General features: G+C 45.2%; 1 pseudogene; it reads right to left on the bottom strand.

Moving 5' to 3' along the window:
* Positions 1-337: 337 nt before the first annotated feature.
* Positions 338-24,381, bottom strand: LOC111975761 (dynamin-3-like; annotated as a pseudogene).
* Between the last annotated feature and the right edge of the window lie 884 nt (positions 24,382-25,265).

Below are 25,265 nucleotides of genomic sequence, written 5' to 3'. Positions count from 1 at the left end.
TTGAAGAAGGGGGAGGAAGTGAGAGTGCGAGGTTGACGCATGGGAGGAAGGACGGAGGGAGGACACGAAGGGGAGGGGAAGAGGGAGAGGGAGAGAGGGAGGAGGGGAGGAAGGGAGAAAGAGAGGGGGAGAGGAGAAGGGAGAGGAGAGGAGGGAAGAGGAAGGAAAGAGGCGATATCGATAGTTGGACAGAAGAACTCGCACGCATAAGACCACTAGAGAAAGACAAGAGGGAAGGAAGTGGGAGAGAAAGAAAGACGGGGACGGGAGGGGAAGAAAGAGGGAGAGGGGAGGGAGGGAAGGGAAGAAAGAGGGGAGGGAGGGAAGGAAGGAGAGAGGGGAGGGAGAGCCAGCACACTGTATTACAGATTAGATAGCTCATTGACAAGATTTGGGTAAGAGTCTCCAGCAAAATGGTAGATTGATATTTGAGTTTAGAATGTGTAGAAATTATCAATATGGCAATGGCTTCAACTTGCCCTCCAATAGACTAGTAGAAATAGTCACCACATTGATTACACCTATCCAATCATTTCAGATCTTTGCAAGTGTCCGGGAGGTAGGGGATAGGAGAAGTGCCTCAGGGTTGTGGGATAGGGGTGCATTTGGGATTTGGCAAAGAAGTTAAAAAAGGCATTACAAAAAAATAGTCATATAATCCATCTGATTGACATGACTGTATGATGTAGTTGTCCTATAAGAGGCATTGTTGTGTTGTGGGGAGGGGTCAGTGCAATGGTTTCGTGGGGACAGCTGGGGGGTGCCTCCTGGAAAGGGAAAGAGAAGAGAGACCATTACTGGACTAGCCTGTGCCCCAACAACCAAATGTTCAGCGTGACTGCCGCTTTTGGACGTTAACAAGGCGACACTCCATCTTAACTCCTCCTCCACATTTACTGGATTGGTTGAACAGTGCAGAAGAGAACCTCCCAACATTTTTTTTTATTAAATTTTTTTCGTCAAGACCAGTATGTAGGGGGATCTAGTTTCAGGCATTTCTACGCCTACTCCGTTAGATTACTACAGGACACACACTACAGTACATCCATCATACACATGTAGTATGTATTTAAAGTATTAGAGTACTCTACAATTGATAAAGTTTTTTTTAATGATTAAAACAAAATAATACACTATAGATCTCCTAAAGCAAACAGTGTGCACTCAGGAGGAAAGTCCTGTTGAGAAATCAGTGAGCATTCCTGCTAGTGCTGACCAGGAAAGATCCCTGTGGAGACAAAGGAATCTTTTGGTGTGTGTGTGTACTGGCAGAGTGTTCCTGTGATGTGAAATAGGAGAAAAGGGCTTGTAATTCTCCTGGGATAGAGGTAGAGAAAAAGAGAGGGAGAGTTATGGAGTGAGTTAGGAAGGGGCTTGAGAGGGATGATGGGTGAGGCCCAAAAGAACTGTGGAGAGGAAATGAGGCAGAAAGAAAAAGAGACGGGCCAAAAGCAGGGGAGGAATGGGTGGAGGAGAGGGGAGACAGATATAGCATGAGGAAAAATGGAAAGCAGTAAAACAAATCCATGCCAAGAGAAGTGAAGTTGAGAGAGAGAGGTGAGAGAGAGAGGTGAGAGAGAGAGGTGAGAGAGAGAGGTGAGACAACGTTTGTAATATGGGGTTGATGGGAAAGAGATGAAACATTTTCCAGCTGACCCCCATCCAGTTCAAATAACCTCCCTCTTTCTCTGCAGCCCAATGTTTGGCTCTGCACGCGCACAGAATTCCAACAAATAGCTAATGAATAAAATAACATCATCACCGTGGTTACCTGGGTACACTAGGGGGGGGTCTGATGAGTCCGGTGGGTGGAGACTGGGTGGTATCAGCGTGATTGCTGATTGGTCCATGGGGTGCAGCGCGGGAGGGGACTGGTGGGGCCATGGGGGCGGGGCCTCTGGTGGAGGGTGAGGCTCTAGGAGCAGCGGCTATACGCTTAGAAGCTATAGCTGTAGGACTGGGAGACCTGGAGGAGAATGGGGTTAGAGTTATGGTGTGTGTGTGTGTGTGCATGCACTCATATGTACACGTGTGTGTGTTACCTGCAGCTGGTCCCAGGGGCTCCATGCAGCCAGGAGGAGTCAACAGGAGGTGGTAGAGGAGTAGAGGAGGTGGAGGTAGAGATGTCTCCTATGATGGCCAGCGCCTCCTTCAGGGCAGAGTGAATCCTCAGCACCTCCTCTCTCCTCTGCTCCTGTTCTGGAGACTCATCCATCAACACACACTTCTCTGCTAGAGAGTAGAGCTGCACCAGGAGATCACTACCAATATACAACTTCACCTGGGGAGGAGGAGAGAAAAGGAGGAGAGGGGGATGGAGGCACCACACAAAGCCATGGTTGTCTAAACATGTTTGTATATCTATATCACAACCGTTGTGTCATATGTTGTACATCAGTTGTACCGCCTGAGAGTGTACTAGTCTTATAGATCAGATTGCTAGGATAACAATGTGATTCTGTCCAGGTGTTATGAGATGTGATGAAGATGGTCTGGAACGCCCCCAGACAGACAGACAGACAGACAGTCTTACGTTATTGATCATGAGGTGCATGATAGTCTTGGGCATGAGGTCTCTGATGGCTTTGTAAACGATGTTCATGTAGGAGTCCACCAGGTTCCGTATGGTCTCTACCTGACGCTCCAACTGAGGGTCCATAGAGAAACTATCACTAGAACCACTACACTCCCCATCCACCTGGTAAGAGAGAGAGGGAGGATTGGAGAGAGGGAGGGAGGGTTGGATGGAGAGAGGGAGGGAAAAGAGTGGGGAGAGAGGTGGCTGTTAGTGGTGTAATTTGTCATGGCTGCTGTAAGGTACAGTATATTGCATTGGCAACATGGAAAGTTCCTTAACCTAAAAGCTTTTTTGAATTGAATTGATGGACAAAAATGAGTGGGAGAAGAGAAAAGAGAGAGGGGAGATGATGGAAAGGAGATGAGGGGAGGGGGTTAGAGAAGAGGGAAGGAGACAAGGGGAGGGGGTTAGAGGAGAGGGAAGGGGKAAGGAGACAAGGGCAGGGGGTTAGAGGAGAGGGAAGGGGCAAGGAGACAAGGGGAGGGGGWMAGAGAAGAGGGAAGGGGGTTAGAGAAGAGAGWAGGGGAAAGGAGACAAGGGGAGGAGGTTAGGGAAGGGGCAAGGAGACAAGGAGAGGGAAGGGAAGGAGAAAGGGGAGGGGGTTAGAGAATAGGGAAGGGAAGGAGACAAGGGGAGGGGGTTAGAGAAGAGGGAAGGAGAAAGGGGAGGGGGTTAGAGAATAGGGAAGGGGGTTAGAGAATAGGGAAGGGAAGGAGACAAGGGGAGGGGGTTAGAGAAGAGGGAAGGGGAGCAGTGCTGATTAGAAACAGATCTGCCATTTCTCGGAGTCTACACACGCACTCACTCACACACACACACACACACACACATACATACACACACAATGACATCACAGCCCAGGAATGCTGCTATGAGCAGCCAACAACAGGAGGGGAGGGCTTGTAGAGGGGACGAGATAGGAGAGAGGAGGGGCAGGGTAGCCAGGCAGAGGACATTTAGGGCAGGTGCAGGATATTGTCAGGGGGAAAAGTTAGAGGTTAGGGATCAGGGTAACAATATTCAGTTACTTTATAGATCATGGTTTAGGGTTAGAGGTCAGGGGTCAGGGGTTATGACTAGGGTACTCACAGTGACTTTCTCAGGATAGACTCCGGCCCTCAGCAGAGAAGCCTTCCAGCTGTCTAGCTCCTCCTGAGAGCTACACGCCAGCTCCAGGAACCTGTAGTCCTTATACACATTCCTACAATAACATTACATACGGTCAGCTACGTCAAACTACATTTCCCAGCCAGCAGCTTAAAAAAACACCTATACCCAGCTCCCGGAACCTATAGGTCTTATATACAGTACCAGTCAAAAGTTTGGACACGCCTACTCATTCAAGAGTTGTTCTTTATTTGTACTATTTCCTTCATTGTACAATAATAGCAAAGACATCAAAAACTATGAAATAACACATATGGAATCATGTAGTAACCAAAAAAAGTGTTAAACAATTCTAAATATATTTTATATTTGAGATTATTCAAAGTAGCCACCCTTTGCATTGACAGCTTTGCACACTCTTGGCATTCTCTCAACCAGCTTCATGAGGTAGTCACCTGGAATGCATTTCAATTAACAGGTGTGCCTTGTTAAAAGTTAATTTGTGGAATTTCTTTCCTTCTTAATGCTTTTGAACCAATCAGTTGAGTTGTGACAAGGTAGGGGGGTATACAGAAGATAGCCCTATTTGGTGAAAGACCAAGTCCAAAGTATGGTAAGAACAGATTGAATAAGCAACGAGAAACAACAGTCCATCATTACTTTGCGACATGCGGAAAATTTCAAGAACTTTGAAAGTTTCTTCAAGTGCAGTCGTAAAAACCATCAAGCGCTATGATGAAACTGGCTCTCGTGAGGACCGCCACAGGAAAGGAAGACCCAGAGTTACCTCTGCTGCAGAGGTTAAGTTCATTAGAGTTACCAGCCTCAGAAATTGCAGCCCAAATAAATGCTTCACAGAGTTCAAGTAACAGACATCTCAACATCAACTGTTGAGGAGAGACTGTGTGCATCAGGCCTTCATGGTCGAATTACTGCAAAGAAACCACTACTAAAGATCTAGTCTAGTTCCAACAATTATAACAGATACAGTCAAACAGTCGATGTTTGAGGTTGCATCCCATATGCATACACATGACTACAACATAGGTCTCACACAGGGCATGCTATGAGTGCTGGAAAACACCTATTCACACACAATGAATCTTTCACTCTCTCATCTCCCCATTTCTACTTCTCCCCCTCCCCTCGCTCTCTCCCCCCCTCTGTCAGGGAGACGCCGCTGCGTCTGACAGTGGCAGGAATCTGGAGCTGTCTAAAGCCCATCTGTTAAAACACACACACATCTGTTAAACATTCTATTTGATCACTCTGTTGTTCCTCTCCTTTTGTTTCTCCCTCTCTCATGTTTTCTAAGCTGCCGTTGTTGGTGTGTGTGTTTGTCTGTCTCCAAACGAAGGCTGAGTGTTATGGAGAGCAGCCTCACCACATACAGTATCTCATGACATCTCAAGTGTCTGTATGCTAGGCAGGGCCTGGTCGATCCCTGGATGGTAGACCAGATGCTGCTGGAGATGTTGTTGGTCAGATGGCCAGAAGGGTTAGGTGTTAGGAGGGCCAGTCGGGGGCTCTCTCACTCCCACTCACTAACTCACTCAATGCGTTACAATGGCTGGATTGTAACCAGTTACCAAATCCCACTTTTTCCCCTCTCCTTTTTCCTCGCTCAGTTCCGCTGTGTCCAGGGAGTTTTTCTCTCCTCTTGAGGAATTTTAGCATCTTTCTCCCTTTACCCTTTCACACTCTCTCTCCCCCTGCCTTTAGATCAGGGACTTTCCTGAGGTTCTGATAAATGTCAGACGGACATACAGAGCACCGGGATCAGCACTCTGGACACAAAAGCATGCACACACACACACACACAGACAGAGAAGGGGGAACAGGGGGCGCAGTAGGACACGCTTTGACACATTCCTGGCTGATCGCTCCCTCCCCTCCACTCTCACCCCACCCAGCCCTCTTTCTCTTCTCTTTCCCTCCTTCTTGTGGCGATCTGAGAAATAGTTTCCTAACAAGAACAGCCTCATCTCTGGTCCAGAACTCTGGCATTGAATAGCTGCTTAATGAGCCTGCCCTTGGTATACTATGGTCCACACAAACACACCCTACCCAGCCAGGTCCCACCCAGCTCAGCACTAGCCTGCTCAGTCCAGTAACCCACTGCTTCTCTCTGTCAGTGAGGAAGTCACAAAGTTAGGGTGTCAAAGTCCTGAACCTCACCCTCCATCTCTTTCAGATATGTCTGTCATAACCTTGTCTCATAAAACACCACTATAACCACACACACACCTCTGTTCGGTGTTGAAGATGGCGTAGGCATGTTTACTGGACATGAAGCTCTTCTCCACGTCTCTCAGCTTCAGGTTGTCCAACGGTAACATATACTTCTTCTCTTTCTCCTGGGCAGGGATGGAGGGAGAGAGACGGGGGAGGGAGAGAGACAGGGAGAGAGACGATGGAGGCAGGGAGACGGAGGGATGGAGGGAGAGAGACGGGGAGGGATGGAGAGAGAGAGACGGGGGAGGGATAGAGGGAGAGAGATGTGGAGGGAGGGAGGATAGAAGAAGGGTTCATTCATTGATAGGTCTACTGTTCTGGTCAAAGCAGAAACAGCATGCAGAGAAAATATGCTGTATTATAAACTGGATGGTTCGAGCCTTGAATGCTGATTGGCAGACAGCGGTGGTATATCCATGTATTTTTACTGCTGTAATTACGTTGGTAAACGGTTTATAATATCAATAAGGAACCTCAGGGATTTGTAGTATATGGCCAATATACCATGGCTGAGGGCTGTGTCCAGGCAAGTGGTGGAAAAAGTACCCAATTGTCATACTTGAGTAAAAGTAAAGATACCTTCATAGAAAATGACTGAAGTAAAAGTGAATGTCACCCAGTAAAATATTTGGTTTTAAGTATACTATAAGTATTTGGTTTTAAGTATCAAGGTAAATGGAATTGCTAAAATATACTTAAGTATCAAAAGTAAAAGTATAAATCATTTCAAATTCCTTATATTAAGCAAACCAGACGGCACAATTTTCTTGTTATTTTTTTATTGACGGATAGCCAGGGGCACACTCCAACTCAGACAAAATTTACAAACGAAGCATTTATGTTTAGTTAATCCGCCAGATCAGAGGCAGTAGGGATGACTAGGGATGTTCTCTTGATAAGTGTGTGAATTGGACCATTTTCCTGTAAAATGTAACAAGTACTTTTGGGTGTCAGGGAAAATGTATGGAGTAAAAATTACATTATTTTCTTTAGGAATGTAGTGAAATAAAACTTGTCAAAAACATAAATAGTAAAGTACAGATACCCTCAAAAACTACTTAAGTAGTACTTTAAAGTACTTTTACACCACTGGTCCAGGCACTCTGTTGTGCTTAAGAACAGCCCTTAGCCGTGGTATATTGGCCACACCCCCCCCGGGCCGTATTGCTTAAGTATAGCATGGGGGGAGGCGTCTTATTGGTTTGTTAACATTCTTCTCTATGGTGGAAACAGCAGAGAAACCGAGCTAGCTAGGATACATAAAGGGACTGGACTACTCTACATTACAGTGATGCGTTTGTGTGTGTGTGTTTAGGAGGGGAGGCATGAGTCTACACACTGTCATCATTAGAAGTTACGAACGAAAGTAAAAAGTTGGAGAAATGAAGCAAAACAGAGAGAATGACAGAAAATATATGGGGATAGTGGAAAATAATGGAGTGAGTGAGAGAAAAGGAGAGAATAAAACAGGGAAGGAAAAGTGAGTGAGATGAGGAAAGAGAACAAGATAGGGAGGGAAAGAAGCCATCCTACATGTGAAAGTCATTGCTCAAAGTGAAGCTCTAAAACACAACATTTCTCCATCCCCTCTCTTCTCCTCCCCTCGCTCTTCTCCACGTTTCTCTCGTCTACCCTTCTCCTCCCCTCTCGCTTATCCTCTCCTCCACTCTACTCCCCCTTCCAGAGGGGCTATTCTCAGGAAACCGCTACAGCAAAAAGTGGAGAGAGGAAGGATGGTAGGAGAGATGGAGAGAAGGGGGAAGATGGAGAAAGAGAGAGATGGAGGGATGGAGAAAGGGATGAAGATATGGCCTAAAAAGGAGTGCCCCATTGAGCAGGAAAGGTAAAGATGAAAGAAGAAAAAAAGACTGAAAGGTGAAAGTCTGTCTCACACACGCTAGTGTGTGTGTGTTGGTCTCTCCTGAACCCTGCAACTCTTCCTTCATTCCGCTCAATTTTTTCCAGAGGGGCCCACTTCCTGTTAGAAAGGCAGAAAAAAATACAGAGAGAGGCTGGCGCTCCGACAGACGACAGACATCTGGTACCGCTTGAGAAAGAGAGCAAGAGAGAGAGAGAGAGAAACTGCAGACCACTCCAAAGTTGATTCCCAAGGGTCCCAACAACCCATATATGGCGCCTCAGTCCCTCCCTTCTTCCATCCCTTTCCCCCCTTTTTTCGTTATGCCTTCACTAAGTGCACTGGCAGATCCCCAGTGGTGAGAGTGAATGTGCCACGTCGAGGCTGGATACTCGTTTGCTCGGACGCAGCCCCTCAGATCCCCGGCACACACTGGACCGGGCCGGGACGCGACCAGAACAGGACCCAGATCAATAGAAGAGGACAGCCAGTGTGTGTGCGACCCCCTCACCCTTCACTCAGGTCGAGAAAGGAGAGGAGACATTGACAATCCTTTAACCAGTTTGTCAACGAAACCTTTGGATGGGTGAAAAACAAGACAAAAGAAAGGAATGAGAGAAGATAAAACAGAGGAGACATGAAGAATCTTTCTACTCTTCCAACACTTCGGAGATGAACAAGCAAAGAGAAACAAACGGAGAGAAAGACATAGAAGGAGAGAAGAGAGAGAGACAGAGAGAAGAAGGAGAGGAGAGAGTGAGTCCTGTTCCGTCATCCCAGTGTTCAGACTACCTGTTCAGGGTCTTACTGGTGTACAGTAGTCTGCACATTGGTTAGACTGGGCAAGGAATGGCTTCCACCACTCTCTCTCAAAACACACACACACGAGCATATACACACACACGCATGCACATTCACACTGGGGACTAGATGTATGAGTTGGTCTTTGCTGTCTGCTACTACAGTACGTTGTTGTTCTGTTTGTGTTAGGAAAGCCTAGAGGCCTGTTATATTTGTAAGTAAGTGGTCGGTATGGTAATATAGTGTGTGTGTGTGTGTGTGTGTGTGTGTGTGTGTGTGTGTGTGTGTGTGTGTGCGTCAGGCTGCTCATGGTGGATCATATATCAAAGATGCTCTATCTGAAACTGGGTCTCTCTGCAGACTCACTGTGTGATATAGCAAGCAGACCGGACAGACACACTACTGTGCTGTGGTAAAAGGCTGCAGGTGAGTCTGTAGATTATAATGGTTGGATGCTATATGGGAATGTGTATTTACAGTGTAATGTGAGTGTATGGGAATGTGTATGTACAGTGTAATGTGAGTGTATGGGAATGTGTATGTACAGTGTAATGTGAGTGTATGGGTGCTGTATGGGAATGTGTATGTACAGTGTAATGTGAGTGTATGGGTGCTGTATGGGAATGTGTATGTACAGTGTAATGTGAGTGTATGGGTGCTGTATGGGAATGTGTATGTACAGTGTAATGTGAGTGTATGGGAATGTGTATGTACAGTGTAATGTGAGTGTATGTACAGTGTAATGTGAGTGTATGGGAATGTATATGTACAGTGTAATGTGAGTGTATGGGTGCTGTATGGGACGTGTGTATAAGGTGAGTATGGGCGCAGGTCGTCTGTTTTTCCTCAGGCTGCACGTCAGGCAGGGAGAGAGGGAAGGAGGAATGTCTGTCTGTTTAATGTTATATAGAGATTATACACCGTTTAGTGTGTGGAGATTAGTGTGTATACATTGTTTAGATTAAACGTATGGAGGGTATCTATACATGAGAGAATGTGAGCAGCAAATATGGGAGGGAGTTTGTGTTTGTGTGTGACTGGGTACAGCATGTGTGTTTATGTAAGGGAAATAAGTAACGGTGACCACACTGTCGTGAGACATGATTGAATGAGCTGAAGAAAAAGTAAGAGATCACAAGGGAGAGTGAGAAAGGGTGTCTGAAGTCTGGTGGTCTGGCTAGGTGATCTGGATGTGTGGAAGAGTTGTGAGTGGGAGAAAGGGGACATGGAAGGGGGGGGGGAACAGAGAGGAGGGGGGGTTGAAGTGAAGAAGCAGCCATGTGGGATTTCTCTAGCTAGATGTTGGAAGCTAAGCGGGTGTTTGGACTAAACCTTGAGTTCTCCAGCCAGGAATGTGTACAGGCCCAAAGAGACTGCCAATCAGAGAGAGGGAGGGAGAGAGGGAAAGGGAAAGGGAGAGAGACCCAACAAGAGGGGGAATAGGAGGGAGAGAGKYGAAAAGAGGGAGGGAATCAGAGAAGGGCCAGAGAAAGAAAGAAAAAGAGAGGAAAAAGGGAGAGAGGAATGGGGAAAGAAAAAGATAACATTTTGGGGAGGTGGAGAAAGTGGGTTCAAATATAGGAGACTTTGCGAGAGAGAAGCTTGGCCTGGGTCTGACTCGAGGAGTGTGTCTGAGGCCTACAGTGGTGTTGGGGCAGCATGCTGATGTAGCTGTGATAGTAAGGATAATTTATTACAGTGGACATCCCCCCCTCACTGAGACAAACACACATACTGTAGGCACATGGAGAGAGTACAGGGCTCCAACAGTAGTCAACCCTGTTGCCCTTTGGATAAGAAAGAGTTCTGATTACTATTTCACCATAGATTATTACCCCTTTCCCAGCATACCTGTAACTACACTGTGTAGTAAAGTCTAATATTGTAATGTTTAATATTGTGAAATAGAAGGCAGAGCAAAGGGGCACTAGAACCTCCTGTACCAGCCAGGCTAGTAGTAGTTCTCCTATCAGTAGTGTTGTCAGAGACACTGCTGTTAGACGAGACTGTGTTATTTAGATCATTGTTGCCATCATACCCCTGTGAAAGGAACGTGATGAGTAACAATAAATGAATGATTAAGGAGATGTGTGTGTTCGTTTGGCTTGGGGCAGCTCCAGCTGTGTCAGAGTGAACTGCTCCAAATGCCTCAACTCCCAGAGGAGGAAGAGGGGGAGCAGGGGGAAGAGTGGACAGAGAGAGGGAGGAATAGAGAGGAAGAGGGGGAGCAGGGGGAAGAGTGGACAGAGAGAGGGAGGAATAGAGAGGAAGAGGGGGAGCAGGAGCGAAGAGTGGACAGAGAGAGGGAGAGGAATAGAGAGGAAGAGGGGAGCAGGGGGAAGAGTGGACAGAGAGAGGGAGGAATAGAGAGGAAGAGGGGGAGCAGGGGGAAGAGTGGACAGAGAGAGGGAGGAAATAGAGAGGAAGAGGGGGAGCAGGGGAAGAGTGGACAGAGAAGGGAGAGTAGAGAGGAAGAGGGGAGCAGGGGGGAAGAGTGGACAGAGAGAGGGAGGAGTAGAGAGGAAGAGGGGGAGAAGGGGGAAGAGTGGAAGAGAGAGGGAGGAATAGAGGGGGAGCAGGAGGAAGAGTGGACAGAGAGAGGGAGGAATAGAGAGGAAGAGGGGGAGCAGGAGGAAGAGTGGACAGAGAGAGGGAGGAATAGAGAGGGAGAGAGGTATGGTGGGGAATAGAGGGGCTTAGTTGAAGTAGTATTGGGCCAGCTCTGTACTTACATGTGTGCATTTGAGTTACCTAAGTTACAGGCCAGCCCATCACAAAACACACACACCAACAAACACAGTCTTTGGACCTCATGAGCGAGCAGTGCTGTGCTAGGCTGAGAGAGTGTTGTGGTGTGTCTGCCTGTCTACACTTGCTGTGCAGACCTTCCTATCCTGTACAGCAGGCACAGACAGGCAGACAGATGGCAGCCCCGCTGACCCACGGACCAACCACATCGCACCTACAGCTTGACGGACAGCTCCCAGAGCCAATCCTAGCCAGTATACCCCAGACTTCCTGCTTGATGATGATGGTGATGACTCGAACCCTAGCTGCCCATGTCTTTCCTACATTCCCTGTATTAGACTCTCCCTTCCCCTACTGCAGAAGACAGTAGTATTTGGAGTTATTTTGTAGCTAATAGAAATGTATGTGTAATAAATGTGTGTGTGTTGGTCTGGGGTACTCAGGTGTGTATTTTGTCCAGCCTCTACTATAGGGCTGGGAATCGCCAGGGACCTCATAATAAGATATTATTACAATAGTTAGGTGCCGATACGGTATTGCGATTCTCACGATTCTATATGTATTGCGATTCGATACTGTGATTTTATTATGATTCGATGTTCCAAACATATTGCTCACTATATTACTCACAGTACCTTCAGAAAGTATTCATACCCATTGACTTATTTCACACTGTTGTTACAGCCTGAATTCAAACTTGATTAAATATGTTTTTTTCTCTCACCCATCTACACACTATACCCCACAATGACAAAGTGAAAACATGTTTTTAGAATTTTTGGCAAATTAAATACAGAAATATGTAATTTATATAAATATTCAACCCCCTGAATAAATACATGTTAGAATCGCCTTTGGCAGCGATTACAGCTGAGAGTCTTTCTGGGTAAGTCTCTATGAGCTTTTCACACCTGGATTGTACAATATTTGCACATTATTATAAAATAATTCTTCAAGCTCTGTCAAGTTGGTTGTTGATCATTGCTAGACAGCCATTTTCAAGTCTAGCCATAGATTTTCAAGACAATTTAAGTCAAAACTGTAACAAGAACACTCAGCAACATTCAATGTTGTCTTATTGAACAACTCCAGCGTATATTTAGCCTTGTGCTTCAGGTTATTGTCCTTCTGTAAAGGTCCTTGCCGATGACAAGCATACCCATAACATGATTCAGCCACCACCATGCTTGAAAATATAAAGAGTAGTACTCAGTGATGCGTTGTGTTGGATTTGCCCCCAACATAACGCTTTGTATTCAGGACATATAGTTCATATCTTTGCCACATTTCTTGCATTTTTACTTTAGTGCCTAATTGCAAACAGGATGCATGTTTTGGAATATTTTTTATTCTATTCAGGCTTCCTTCTTTTCACTGTCATTTAGGTTAGTATTGTGGAATAACTACAATGTTGTTGATCAATCCTTAGCTTTTTCCTATCACTGCCATTAAACTCCAACTCCTCATGGTGAAATACCTGAGCGGTTTCCTTCCTCTCCGGCAACGGAGTTAGGAAGGATGCTTGTATCTTTGTAGTGACTGGGTGTACTGATGCACCATCCAAAGTGTAATTAATAACTTCACCATGCTCAAAGGGTTATTTAATGTCTGCTTTTTTTTCTTTACCATCTACCAATAATTTTCCTTCTTTGCGAGACATTGGAAAACCTCCCTGGACTTGTGGTTGAATCTGTGTTTGAAATTCACTGCTCGACTGAGGGACCTTACAAATAATTGTATGTGTGGGGTACAGAGATCAGGTAAATCATGTTAAACACTATTATTGCACACAAAGTGAGTCCATGCAACTTATTATGTGACTTGTTGAGCAAATTCCTACTCCTGAACTTATTTAGGCTTGCAATAACAAGACATTTCAGCTTTTCATTTTGAAATAATTTCTAAAACATAATTCCACTTTGACATTATGGGGTATTGTGTGTTTATCAGTGACATAAAATCTAAATTTTATCAATTTTAAAGTGAAGCTTTAACACAACAAAGTGGAAAAAGTCAAGGGGTGTGAATACTTTCTGAAGGCAATGTTTGTCTACTGCAGAGGGACAAGAGAACCATGAGAACTAGTTTAGATCAGTCATAGAAATTAGTGTTGAAAAATAAATTGGCTCCCTATTTAAAAAGAAGATGGAAAACCACCTTTTTGGTACAAGTACAGCCAACTAGTGCAAAAATAATAATGCGATATTGTCAAAACGATATATCGTCAAAAATAATATCCTGATATGCAACTGTGTCGATTCCCCCCCCCCCCCCCATCACTACTCGCAGCTTCAGTAGTCTCATCATCAGACCAGATCAGTGACTCTGTGCTCACCTCATCATCCTTGAACCAGGACAGGCTCTCAGCGGTCAGGACGAACCAGTACTCCTTGGCACCGCCCTTGATGATACTGATGTTGTTGACGGTCAGCCAGCCCTTACGGATGACCTGTGGAGAGATCTGATGTCAGGGGTGATGTCAGGGGAGGGACTGAGAAGGGGTTTTAAGGTGGGAGGAATTAAAAGGATAGTTCACTCAGATTACAAAGTTACCTCATCTCATGGGTACAAAAGACAGTAGGCTATGAAGCCCTTACAGTATGTCAGCTAGCTAAGATCTGGGATTGTACTGTATGTCTACTTAGCTACAGCCCAGCATTAGAATTGTGCAGGTAAAACAATGTGTGTCGTAAGTCCTGTTAGCATGTTGTAAATAGAAGAGTCAATATGTGGTCTGGGTGAACTATCCCTTTGAGCTGGGAGGTTTAGAGAGAGAGAGGCAGGTGCTGTGGAGCTTAGCCTGAGAACAAGCGAGATGGTGGGATGATGTATCTTACATATGGGTCACAGTGTGGGAGAGAGCAGATATACTACATGCATACACAGATATCCATATACATACACAGATATCCATATACATACACAGATATCCATATACATACACAGATATCCATATACATACACAGATATCCATATACATGCACATAGATTGAGAGAGATATGTAATGCGTGCACAGAGGATCAGCTGTTGAGACAGAGGATCAGTTAGAAAATGGAAATGTCCCCTCACCCAGTCATTACATCACTAGTGGTCATTTCTGCCAAGTCCTTTACCACATTTCTCTGACCAATACAAAGCGACATAAAGAGTATGAGGGGAATAAACATTAGAAATGATAAAGACATTGACGGTACGCTATGGTAAAATAGTACCAAGAAATAGTCCCAGAGAAAAACAACTGGTGAAGAACTGTGGGAGAGAGAAACTGTGAGCTCAGTGATGAGACTGAGTGAGAGAGCAGTGAGGAGGACAGGAAGGAGGAAAAGAGAAGACGAAGGAAGAAAAAGAGCTGACGGCTAAAAGCCGACAGATTTGGACAGAGGATGAAAGAGAGGAGGAAGTGAGAGAAAGGGGGATGAGGCAGTGACACACATACACACAAACTGATGTAGCTGTCCCTAGTGTTTGTATTTATTGAGTGACCAGACAGCTGCGCTTGGATCTGAGAAACCCGAGCCAAGTTTACAACTCAGCGCCATTTTGTGCTGCTTACACACACACACAGAGAGAGAGAGAGAGTGGAGCAGGCAGAGGGAGAGGGCCAGAGTGCAGTCTGTGGAAAGACGGTGGAAAAGAGAGCAGTGAAGCTGTGGGTTAGAGAGGTTGGTGAAGGAGACAACCAGTGAGAGATACAAACAGTGTCTCAGTAGGAGGCAGCCATGAGTCAGCAGTGAGGGTTTAGCCTTACAGAGACTGGACTACTCATACTATTAGACTGGAGACTGGTTGCACACCCTGTAACAGGAGAGAGGAGAGAACAGGGAGGTTAGGATGGAGCAGACACTGTGTGCCCAGGCAGGTTCAGCTGCTCTTCCTACATACAGTAAACCTCCACATCAGCTGCCATTCCAGGTGTACATTTGTTAACTTCTCATAACACACGTATTAGCATCAGATAATAAAACCTAAGACATTCATTACCTGAGATAAAGTAACTAAGCTATGTGAAACTCACCTGGTTTCCTGCAATGCTCTTCTTATTAGTCTGAGCGCTCCTCTGCTGCGCACTGGGACACACACACACACACACACACAGTCAGTCACTCTCCCATCAGACAATTTTTCTTCATTTAATCATCATCATGTCCAACCCACATATGATGATGACCAGAAAACATAGACAGGGAAACTCACTTAGCGAAGCCAATGAAGTCCTCATGGTTAGTGTTGATGTAGGCCACCTGTACATCGATTAGCAGCAGGACCTGTACAGAGAACACACACACACACCGTCACTATATTTTATGGTTGGGGTGCTGTGTGTGTGTGTGTGGTGGTTGTGTGTGTGTGTGTGTGTGTGTGTTGTGTGTTGTGTGTGTGTGTGGTGTTGTGTGGTGTGTGTGTGTGTGGTGTGTGAGAGACCTGGTCTTTAGCTCGACTCTCTCTGTCTCGGATGTTTTGTGGTAACAATTCTCTCCGTCTCCTCTCGCAGTCTTGGAAAGGAACCCAACTAGAGACAAAGAAATAACAAGAGATATGATGGTGGAATTACTGTCTCACCCAACACACACACCACACACACACAGCGGTGGTTACCTTGGTGGTGCATTGGCGTACAGTGTTGATCAGCTCCTGATGACCATGTCCACACCATTTAATACAGGGACCCTTCAGCTTGATTATCTGTCTCTCACTATGGCCTCAAAGCCTGGGTCTGGAGTAAACAAGCCTGTCCTAGATACAGAGAGACAGACAGACACAGAGACAGAAATAGGAGTGGTGAAATGGAGTGGTGAAATAGACCATTGAGCACAACAAAGCATGTATCCCCTCTGACACACACACTGATGCCGTGAATGTTCTTGATGGCATAGCTGATCTCCCGCCGCAACTCCTCTCATCAAATTCCATCTGAAGATACAAACACGCACACACCCAAAGTAAGACGTGACACACACTGAGCGAAAGCTGGTGAGACCACACACCACACCCCCAGGCTGACCTTGACCAGTTCGAAGGGGAAGCGTTCGTGGAATATGCGTTGATCTTGGCTCCTCCTGACAGTTCTTTAGTGTCCACCTGGTCTCCTGAGCCCTCAATCGCTTCTCAAGTCTGCTGCAAACTGCTGCATCAGCCTGCACACACATCAATAGAGCGTTGTGTATTATGTTAGTTTGGTGTGTGTGTGTGTGTGTGTGGTGTGTGTGTGTGTGTGTGTTGTGTGTGTTTGTGTGTGTGTGTGTGTGTGTTGTGTGTGTGTGTGTGGTGTGTGTGTGTGTGGGTGGGTGTACTAACAGTAGTAGGGCCTTTGTCTTGCGTGCTGGGTCGTCAGCTCTGTAGTGTTTGTACTCCTCAGCCTCTTTATCCAGCGTAGGAGCTGGGTCTGGAGACAACTGCGCGAACACTGGCAGACAGTCTCGGATGTGATTGGTCAGTTGCTGTAGAGAGAGTTAGAGACACACACACAAACAATAAAGAAAAGCTGATTTGAACAGTTATCTGGTCAACACGTATCAGTGTATGTCTTTGTGTACCTGGTTCAGGACTCTCTGCAGGTAGGGGGTACCAATGCTGTCAGCCATGTGTCTGTATGCAGGGTGAGCAGGAAGACTTCCTCTCTGCAGCCAGAGCTGCCTTAATGTCCTTCCTCCCATCATGCCTTCTGACTACGATTCACAACCCCGATATAACCTGGAGGAGAGAGTAAGCTGTCTCTATGCATTACACATCACTACATCTCTGGATGCAGGATTCAGAGGTCATCTGATTTCAGCAGGCCAGCAGAGGTTCGAGGCAGTTCAACTCTAACTTGCTACTGTAACAGCAGTACTAACAGTAGGCTCCATGTATATAAGTATTACCTGAAGGATCAAGCATGACCCTGCACCTGGCACAGCTTTACCAGCCAGCCTAGACCCTGCCCCCCCCCCCCACAACACACACACACACACACTCCCAGGGCAGGCTGGCACTGATTGTAATACTGTAACTCAACCCGTGAGCTCAGCTCAGCATGGCAGGAGGACATCAAGCCTCCATTTCAAAACTTACCTCAGCCTGGTCACGGCTGATGTTATGGGAACATTATTGGGATGTTATGGGAACATTATTGGGATGTTAGGGGAACATTATGGTAATAAAACCCCATGTACCTCTGCGTAGTGGCAGTAACCTGTTCTCCAGTATGTGCCGGGCATCCGTTCCCTCGTCCATCAGATCCAACTTAGTGATCACCCCTATGGTCCGCAGGCCTGGTGGAAAACAATGAAAAAGAAAGTCAAACAGTACCCATGTTATATTCACTTCCAATGTACTGATTATTTTGACCATTGAAAAAAGAATGAAGAAATAATGCTATTTCTATGATTTGGCCCATGTGAAAAGGTGCTGGGGGAGACGTTCTGTCCTTCTGGTCTCACCCTGAGGGTCCACATCCTTGGCCAGTTTGAGAGCGTCGGAGTTGGCCAGGTCCATGTTAGCTGGAGTCACAGCCAAGACCAGACAGTTGTCTTTACAGATAAACTGCATGATCATGTCCCTCACCTGGGGAACAAATACAATACAACTTTATTTATGGGAGAAGGGTGGGAGAAATTATCTTATAATATTAGTTCAATTGTACTGATGTGTCTGACCTGGTACTCTATATCAGCCGGCTGGTCTCCTACAGGCACTTTGGTAATGCCAGGCAGATCCACCAGGGTTAGGTTCAACACTGAGGACAAACAGACACACATATTTATGCATTGAAGCATCCGGTTTAGGTTGAGATGCAGGGTGTGTTACCATGTGGGGAGTGTGTAAGAGTAGTACACTGTGGTGTGTGTACCGTGAGGGGAATAAACTCGTAGGTTGATGGGGACAGGAGAGACGCCCTTATTGGTTCCAGTGAGTCTCACAGTCTCTGCTTCGATCTCCTGGCGAACTTCCTGAAAGTCTGAAAACATCTTCCCCTTACAGTGGAGAAACTCTGCATACTCTACAGAGATAGAGGGGTGGGAGAGAAAGAGAGAGAGATGCCCATTTCACACAGACATCAAATATAAATATATTATACCAATCGTCTTCGGACACATACGTCAGGCGTCAGATATCTAGTCTAGTTTGTATATATGACATCATTGCTCTACACAGATAACAAACCCTGGAGCTTAGGGGAACAGAGCAGTACAGTGTGTCTCCTATAGTTGTGTACAATTAACAGCGTTCCATAATTGTCCCTGAAGACAGACAGACAGGGAGTCACATCTACACACAGTGACAGAAGTTTAATGTGATGTATCCTACAGTTATAGACTTATTTGTTGTGTGGTGTGTGTGTGTGTGTGTGTGTGTGTGTGTGTGTGTGTGTGTGTGTGTTACCTGTGCTGGCAGAGATAAGCTGGAGGACCAAGGGTCTGCGGGTGACGATGCCAGAACCCCGGGGGAGGAAGTCCCTGAGAGGTGAGGAAGAGAAAGGGGATAGAGGAATAGAAGAGTCAGGAGATGAAAGACTGACCCCCTCAGGCATCTGTCTCACTGCCAAACAACAGATACACAGTGTGTCTGTGTATTAGCTCTATAGAGGAAGCTCCACTCTCAGAGGCACAATGCCAGGGCAGTCAGAGGCTCAGAGCCAATGCACACTTGGCCAAGTCGAGCCAGCACATTTTATCAGAGCCTGAAATACTAGACCGGCTCACTCAACCTCACCATCTTTACTACTGCTACAACACTTATTTGTGGAGAGCTTACATACCGGTATAGGTTTTTCCAGTGCAGGCAGGGGCATGTTCATTTATGTGTGATGACTAGGACACAGCTAGTGTAGGTTTGTTTTACTTTTAAAAGACAAGAGAAAGATGATATCAAGCACAACATTGGAACCTGAAGCATCTCTAATGTATTACAATAGCTCTACATACAATAGCTCTACATACAATAGCTCTACATACAATAGCTCTACATACAATAGCTCTACATACAATAGCTCTACATCTCAATGTCAAAACAAGCCCCCACTCAGGCTACAGTATCAAGTACAAAGCAATAATGGGTGGAAAACACGATGACGTATTTCTTGTCTTTCATTCCAACTTCAGAGTGCCACCTTTTTCCTGTTGTCCCGTTTTGTATTTATTTTACAGCATCCTACCTCCATTTATAATTCAGCTGTGACAACACAACATCCCTGGAGAGAGGAAGGACTGACACTCAGGGCAGGAGATACAGCTGGATTCAGCCTTCAGACATGAAGTCAGTGAGTCAGAGACAGAAAAGACTGATAAAGGGGACACATTCTGCCAAGGGGACGCTGCAGTGTTGTTGTTAGCCTGTTACTGTGGGAGTATGTCTGTGTGTCATATGGCAGCAGAGAGTTTTCACCAGGTCAACAGCTCTCCAACTCTCCTCCAGTGTCAGTTGATAGGAAATGAATTAGAAGCTGCGTCATGCCTGTCTGAAAGAGGTCCTGCTTATATGTCAGTCAGTCAGTAAGGAGGAGACATCAAGCATCAGCACACAGAGGGAAGAAAGGAACACAATGCCCTCTTCAGTTCAGCTCTGTTAGCTCAATGACTGACTGAAAACTTTCTGACTGACTGCACGTGCTCTAAGGCATACTCTGTTCCCTGACCTCTCTCTGATTCCAGTCCTTCAGCACAGATCCAGTCCTCAGCAGGGAGCCTGCTAGATAAGCCACCAAGTGCTGGTCACTGTCACACAGCCATCACTCTCACACAGTCATATCAGGCATCCAGTAACCACTTCACTCTCCCATGCCAACAGTGGCGGTTGGTGCTGTTTAAATAAAAATATATATACACTACCGTTCAAAGGTTTGGGGTCACTTAGAAATGTCCTTGTTTTTGAAAGAAAAGCACATTTTTTGTTCATTAAAATAACATCAAATTGATCAGAAATACAGTGTAGACATTGTTAATGTTGTAAATGACTATTGTAGCTGGAAACGGCTGATTTTTTATGGGATATCTACATAGGCGTACAGAGGCCCATTATCAGCTACCAACACTCCTGTGTTCCAATGGCACGTTGTGTTAGCTAATCCAAGTTTATCATTTTAAAAGGCTAATTGATCATTAGAAAACCCTTTTGCAGTTATGTTAGCACAGCTGAAAACTGTTTTTTTGATTAAATATGCAATAAAACTGGCCTTCTTTAGACTAGTTGCGTATCTGGAGCAACAAAGCCTCCTTCACTCACACCGCCAAACATACCCTCGTAAAACTGACTATCCTACCGATCCTCGACTTCGGCGATGTCATTTACAAAATAGCTTCCAATACTCTACTCAGCAAACTGGATGCAGTCTATCACAGTGCCATCCGTTTTGTCACCAAAGCCCCTTATACCATCCACCACTGCGACCTGTATGCGCTAGTCGGCTGGCCCTCACTACATATTCGTCGCCAGACCCACTGGCTCCAGGTCATCTATAAGTCTATGCTAGGTAAAGCTCCGCCTTATCTCAGCTCACTGGTCACGATAACACCCACCTGTAGCACGTGCAGGCCAAACCCGGATGACGCTGGGCCAATTGTGTGCCGCCCTATGGGACTCCCAATCACGGCCGGTTATGATACAGCCTGGTTTCGAACCAGGGTGTCTGTAGTGACGACTCGAGCACTGAGATGCAGTGCCTTAGACCGCTGTGCCACTTGAGAGTCCAAAGATTTAAGATTAGGCAGGACACTTTTTTGGGGATGAGCATGGGCTTTTATTACAGCATATTAGATGACTGTCATTCATATTCCACTCACCCAGTTCAATGTAACAGTGATAGGTTTAGGCTACTACATGATACTCACATTTGCCCTATAACCATCATGAGGTTGCTACAATCATTATTCCAAACAGTTGCAAACAAGAGTTTCGATTGGACAAATTGAGGTTTATCCCCATTTCGTTCCGTTTAAGAAAAGTTTTTCAACAGAATCGGCGGAATGAATACACAATTCACTTTCATAGCAGCCACATACAAACAGCATCATCACTTTGTTCGTTGTATAATTATTTCTTGCATCTACGCACTCTCCTCCTCTCACCTTTTCCCTTCGTTTGTGGACTTCAGTGCACAACACAACATATGTCTGTGACCAGGCGAAAAACATTTCTTAAAACCAAACCGCTACACACAGCTTACATCGTTGTCACCATATTTGCGAACGTCATAGTCAACATGGCGACTAGTACTAACGCGTTAGTAAACCCGCTACAATCATGGAGTACAGTGTACAGGAAACAGAGTATGTGAGCGGAGCGTGCCCAATTTGACTGGAGCGCGGAACGAGATTCAAGAAGGCTGGAGCGGCGGCCTTCTCGCCCACTCCAATTTCGATCTAGTAGCGCTCACTTCACGAGCTCAGGGCAAGCCTGGCCCAGCATGCCTTTGTAGTCTACTTGTGTGCTGCTATAGCCCCTTGCTTTGGCTACTGTCATGGAGTTCACTAAATATTTTCAGAAAGAAACTGATAGAACACACAGGTGCTAAATCAAGGTGAATTACAAAGATGAGGACCAAGAGCAAGAGAGGGAGTGCGGTGATGTAGTGTTCACCACTAAAGAATCATTGTGGGACCTGAAAATACACTTATCCCGAAAGGCCTGATGGTGTACTTACTACGTGCACATGCTCAAAGTAAGGAAAGAGTTGGGTAGATAACTAAGTGTGTCATTGTAGCAAAGTATTTTATTTTAAATCAGATCTCTTAAACAATGTTAATTTTGTTATATTATCTGTACAATAGGACATAGTTGATTTTGGCCCAATAGGCCTGGCATATTCCTACGTTCAAGGAGCTTTCCGTTTTGATTGGGTTATTTTGCCTAAAAACCTTTAGGCCTGCCTATATAAAAGATAAATAAAAAACTGCATCTCTGCCCAGCCTGGCAAGAGTGGCCTAAAGGGTGTTTAGCATCGCCAGTGGCTCTGCAAGTGCGGAAAGAATATTATCCGCTGCTGGCCTGCTCTCCAGGCACCATCGCATGAGCCTGAAGCCACAGACTGGCCAAACTGGTGTTTCAAAAAACTTATTAAAAAAAGGCACTTCCGTTTAATTTATATTTAATTCTAAGTAAGTCACAGCCTATATGCGCAATGTATAGACTKTAATGATTTAATACAACGAAATGTTGTTTAAATGCTGAGCGCTTTATGTCCCTACCAGCCTATTGTGTCGCACTCGCAAATGCTTCACAATGTATTTCTTTATAAGCTATAGCCTTGAAATAATTTAAATAATATAGACGAAATAATTAATTTTCGTTCCTTCTTAGGCTCCCTGTCTGGCTCCTGACCTATTTAGAGTGTTTATATGCTGTTTAATATGGCATGTAGTCTATTTGAAATGTGTACTTCTTACATTCACCTTTTTATGTTTTATTCAAATACTTTTTATTCAAATCCATATGCTTTGGTTTCAATACTTCAAAARCAAATGGTAGGTCCAGGTAGTCACAAAAAATAGATGGCTGTTGGTTAAATTGGGATTTTATGAATGGAGCGAATTTGGAGTGGCAGTTTTTTTCTGCCATGGAGCACCGGAACCGTGCACAACCACTGCTCCATGAGAAATGAGCGGGATTTCCAACTGCACTCACATGCTCTGACAGCAAGCAGGTTAGCAGTTACACTGGTGGAGACTGCTGTTGCTGCTACTGCAGACCTTCATTGCAAAACAGTGTTTTAATCAGTTATTTTGTGTCGTGAATAAATATTTAGTATAGATTAATCTAAAAAGGATAACTTAAAATCTTTCACGGTTTTTATTTTTATGAAATTCACTGAGTAGGATGATCCTCCCCTTCCTCCTCTGAGGAGCCCCCACTTCATGCCAACCATACTGAGAAAGAAAAGGAGAGAATATTATTGTCTCCTCTCTCCTTCATCTGCTATGATCTGAAAACACTTGTTTACACATCATGCCTATTGTCACATAACTGAACTAATTTGTAACTATCGAGAACGATCAGCTGCTTCAAACGCAACTACCCTTGGCAGAGGGTTTAGTAAACAACCCATGCTAGCGCTCACTGAATAGGAGAGGGTGTCTGTCTGCAGTGTGCATTCATTTGGAGAGGTCAACTGTTGGGAACCATGAATCTCTACCAAACTCTAAACAGCCAGCATCTGAATAACCCATTATTGAATAACATCATGAATGGTTTCCTGCACATGAATGGTTCTGGTGCATTAGCTGATGTCTTATTGTTGATGATCACTAGCTAGGTCTGACTACCATACCTGCCCACAAAGTTCTCCAGGACAGAGCTCTTGCCTGCGCTCTGACCGCCAACGACAGCTATCTGCGGCAGGTCTAGGTTGCAGCTCTGGCCAATGGTGCTGAAGGCGTCCTGGAGCCTATTCACCAAGGGGATCAGATCCTCCATCCCCCGGTTGCCCATGGCGACAGTGCCCGTCCGACTGTCAACCACCTGAATTTGTACAGACAACACCATCCGGACCGAACTTTCTGGTTCGGTTAACCTGGGAAGAATGACAATTGTGGACAAGCAAATTTACCAAATTTACAAGAATAAATGAAGGCATTAAAAAATAATGTTATTTGGGATATTTTGATAGCTGAGCTGACAACCAGTGAGCTAGCTATTGTAGCTATCGCAGGGCTAACAACTTCCAGTGAGTGCTGGCCCTGGTTGATGTTTATTGAATCGGCATGCCAGTAAAACAAATAGTAAGTTTGTATATGTATAAATTATTTCTAGTTTTTTAGCTAGCGGCTTTCTGGATACCTGGTAGTCGGTCTAAAAATCCGTTTTCTCTCTTGTCTTGCTGGTAACGTTAGCAATGGTACTGTCAAATCCAACTTGGGACCGCCGTGGTCCAGACACCCTGTGCCGTGTGATCCAAACGCAAGTTACACCCTGTGTTTAATATTTACTTCCTGTTGGAAAAGACGATCCCAAAAAGTCAAAGAGAGAATCGTGTAGGTAACATTTCCTCCGGTGGACTTTGAGTCTGATTCGACACAGTTAAGCCAGTGAAACAACTCGATGACAATTTGATCAATTTGACAGCTAACGGGTCTCTCTGCGCATGCGTACAAATCTGTGCAGGAGTTGCCAGATATTCTGCACGCCCATTCATGGCTGTTAACAGAACAGATGGCCAGTTATAATATTGATTTTGCTTGACAGACAGGTAATATTCCCCGCCTCCAGCCCAGGCCTATTTAAATCACACCCACCTCGCAGTAACTGTCTCTCTTGTCCATGTAGTCTGGAGACTGTAACCATGCCACACGATTCATCTACTGTAAATAACACGGCTGCATTCTTTGGCAGTGAGAGAGAGTATGTGTGAGTGCGAGGCAGTGCTGTATAAAATCAGCTGTCGGTAGGGGGATCTTTATGCAAAAGATTTCAGATGAAAATCTGCCAGAAAAAAATATATATTCTAAAATATCTTGAAACCAACTATAAGCATAAGAAAATCACTCCAGGGTTCATCATCAATAAACACCAGAGAAAAGTTTGAGAATAAAACATTTATGGATTCTGTTGGGACCAAGTACACAGAACAAAAATATAAACCCAACATGTAAAGTGTTGGTCCCATGTTTCATGAGCTGAAATAAAAGATCAGGGGATTTTTCCATACGCACAAAAAATATTTATCTAAAATTTTGTGAACAAATTTGTTTACATCCCTGTTAGTGAGTATTTTTCCTTTGCCAAGATAATCCATCCACCTGACAGGTGTGGCATATCAAGAAGCTGATTAAACAGCATGATCATTACACAGGTGCACCTTGTGCTGGGGGACAAAAAATGGCCACTAAAATGTGCAGTTGTCACACAACACAATGCCACAGATGTCTCAAGTTAAGGGAGCGTGCAATTGGCATGTTGACTGCAGGAATGTCCACCAGAGACGTTGCCTGAGAATTTAATGTTAATTTCTCTACTATAAGCCACCT

Source organism: Salvelinus sp. IW2-2015, linkage group LG16, assembly GCF_002910315.2.
Source record: "Salvelinus sp. IW2-2015 linkage group LG16, ASM291031v2, whole genome shotgun sequence".
In the NCBI taxonomy this organism is placed as follows: Eukaryota; Metazoa; Chordata; class Actinopteri; order Salmoniformes; family Salmonidae; genus Salvelinus; species Salvelinus sp. IW2-2015.
The sequence above is the reverse complement of the archived record's forward strand: the minus strand, read 5'-3'. Positions and strand labels throughout refer to the sequence as shown.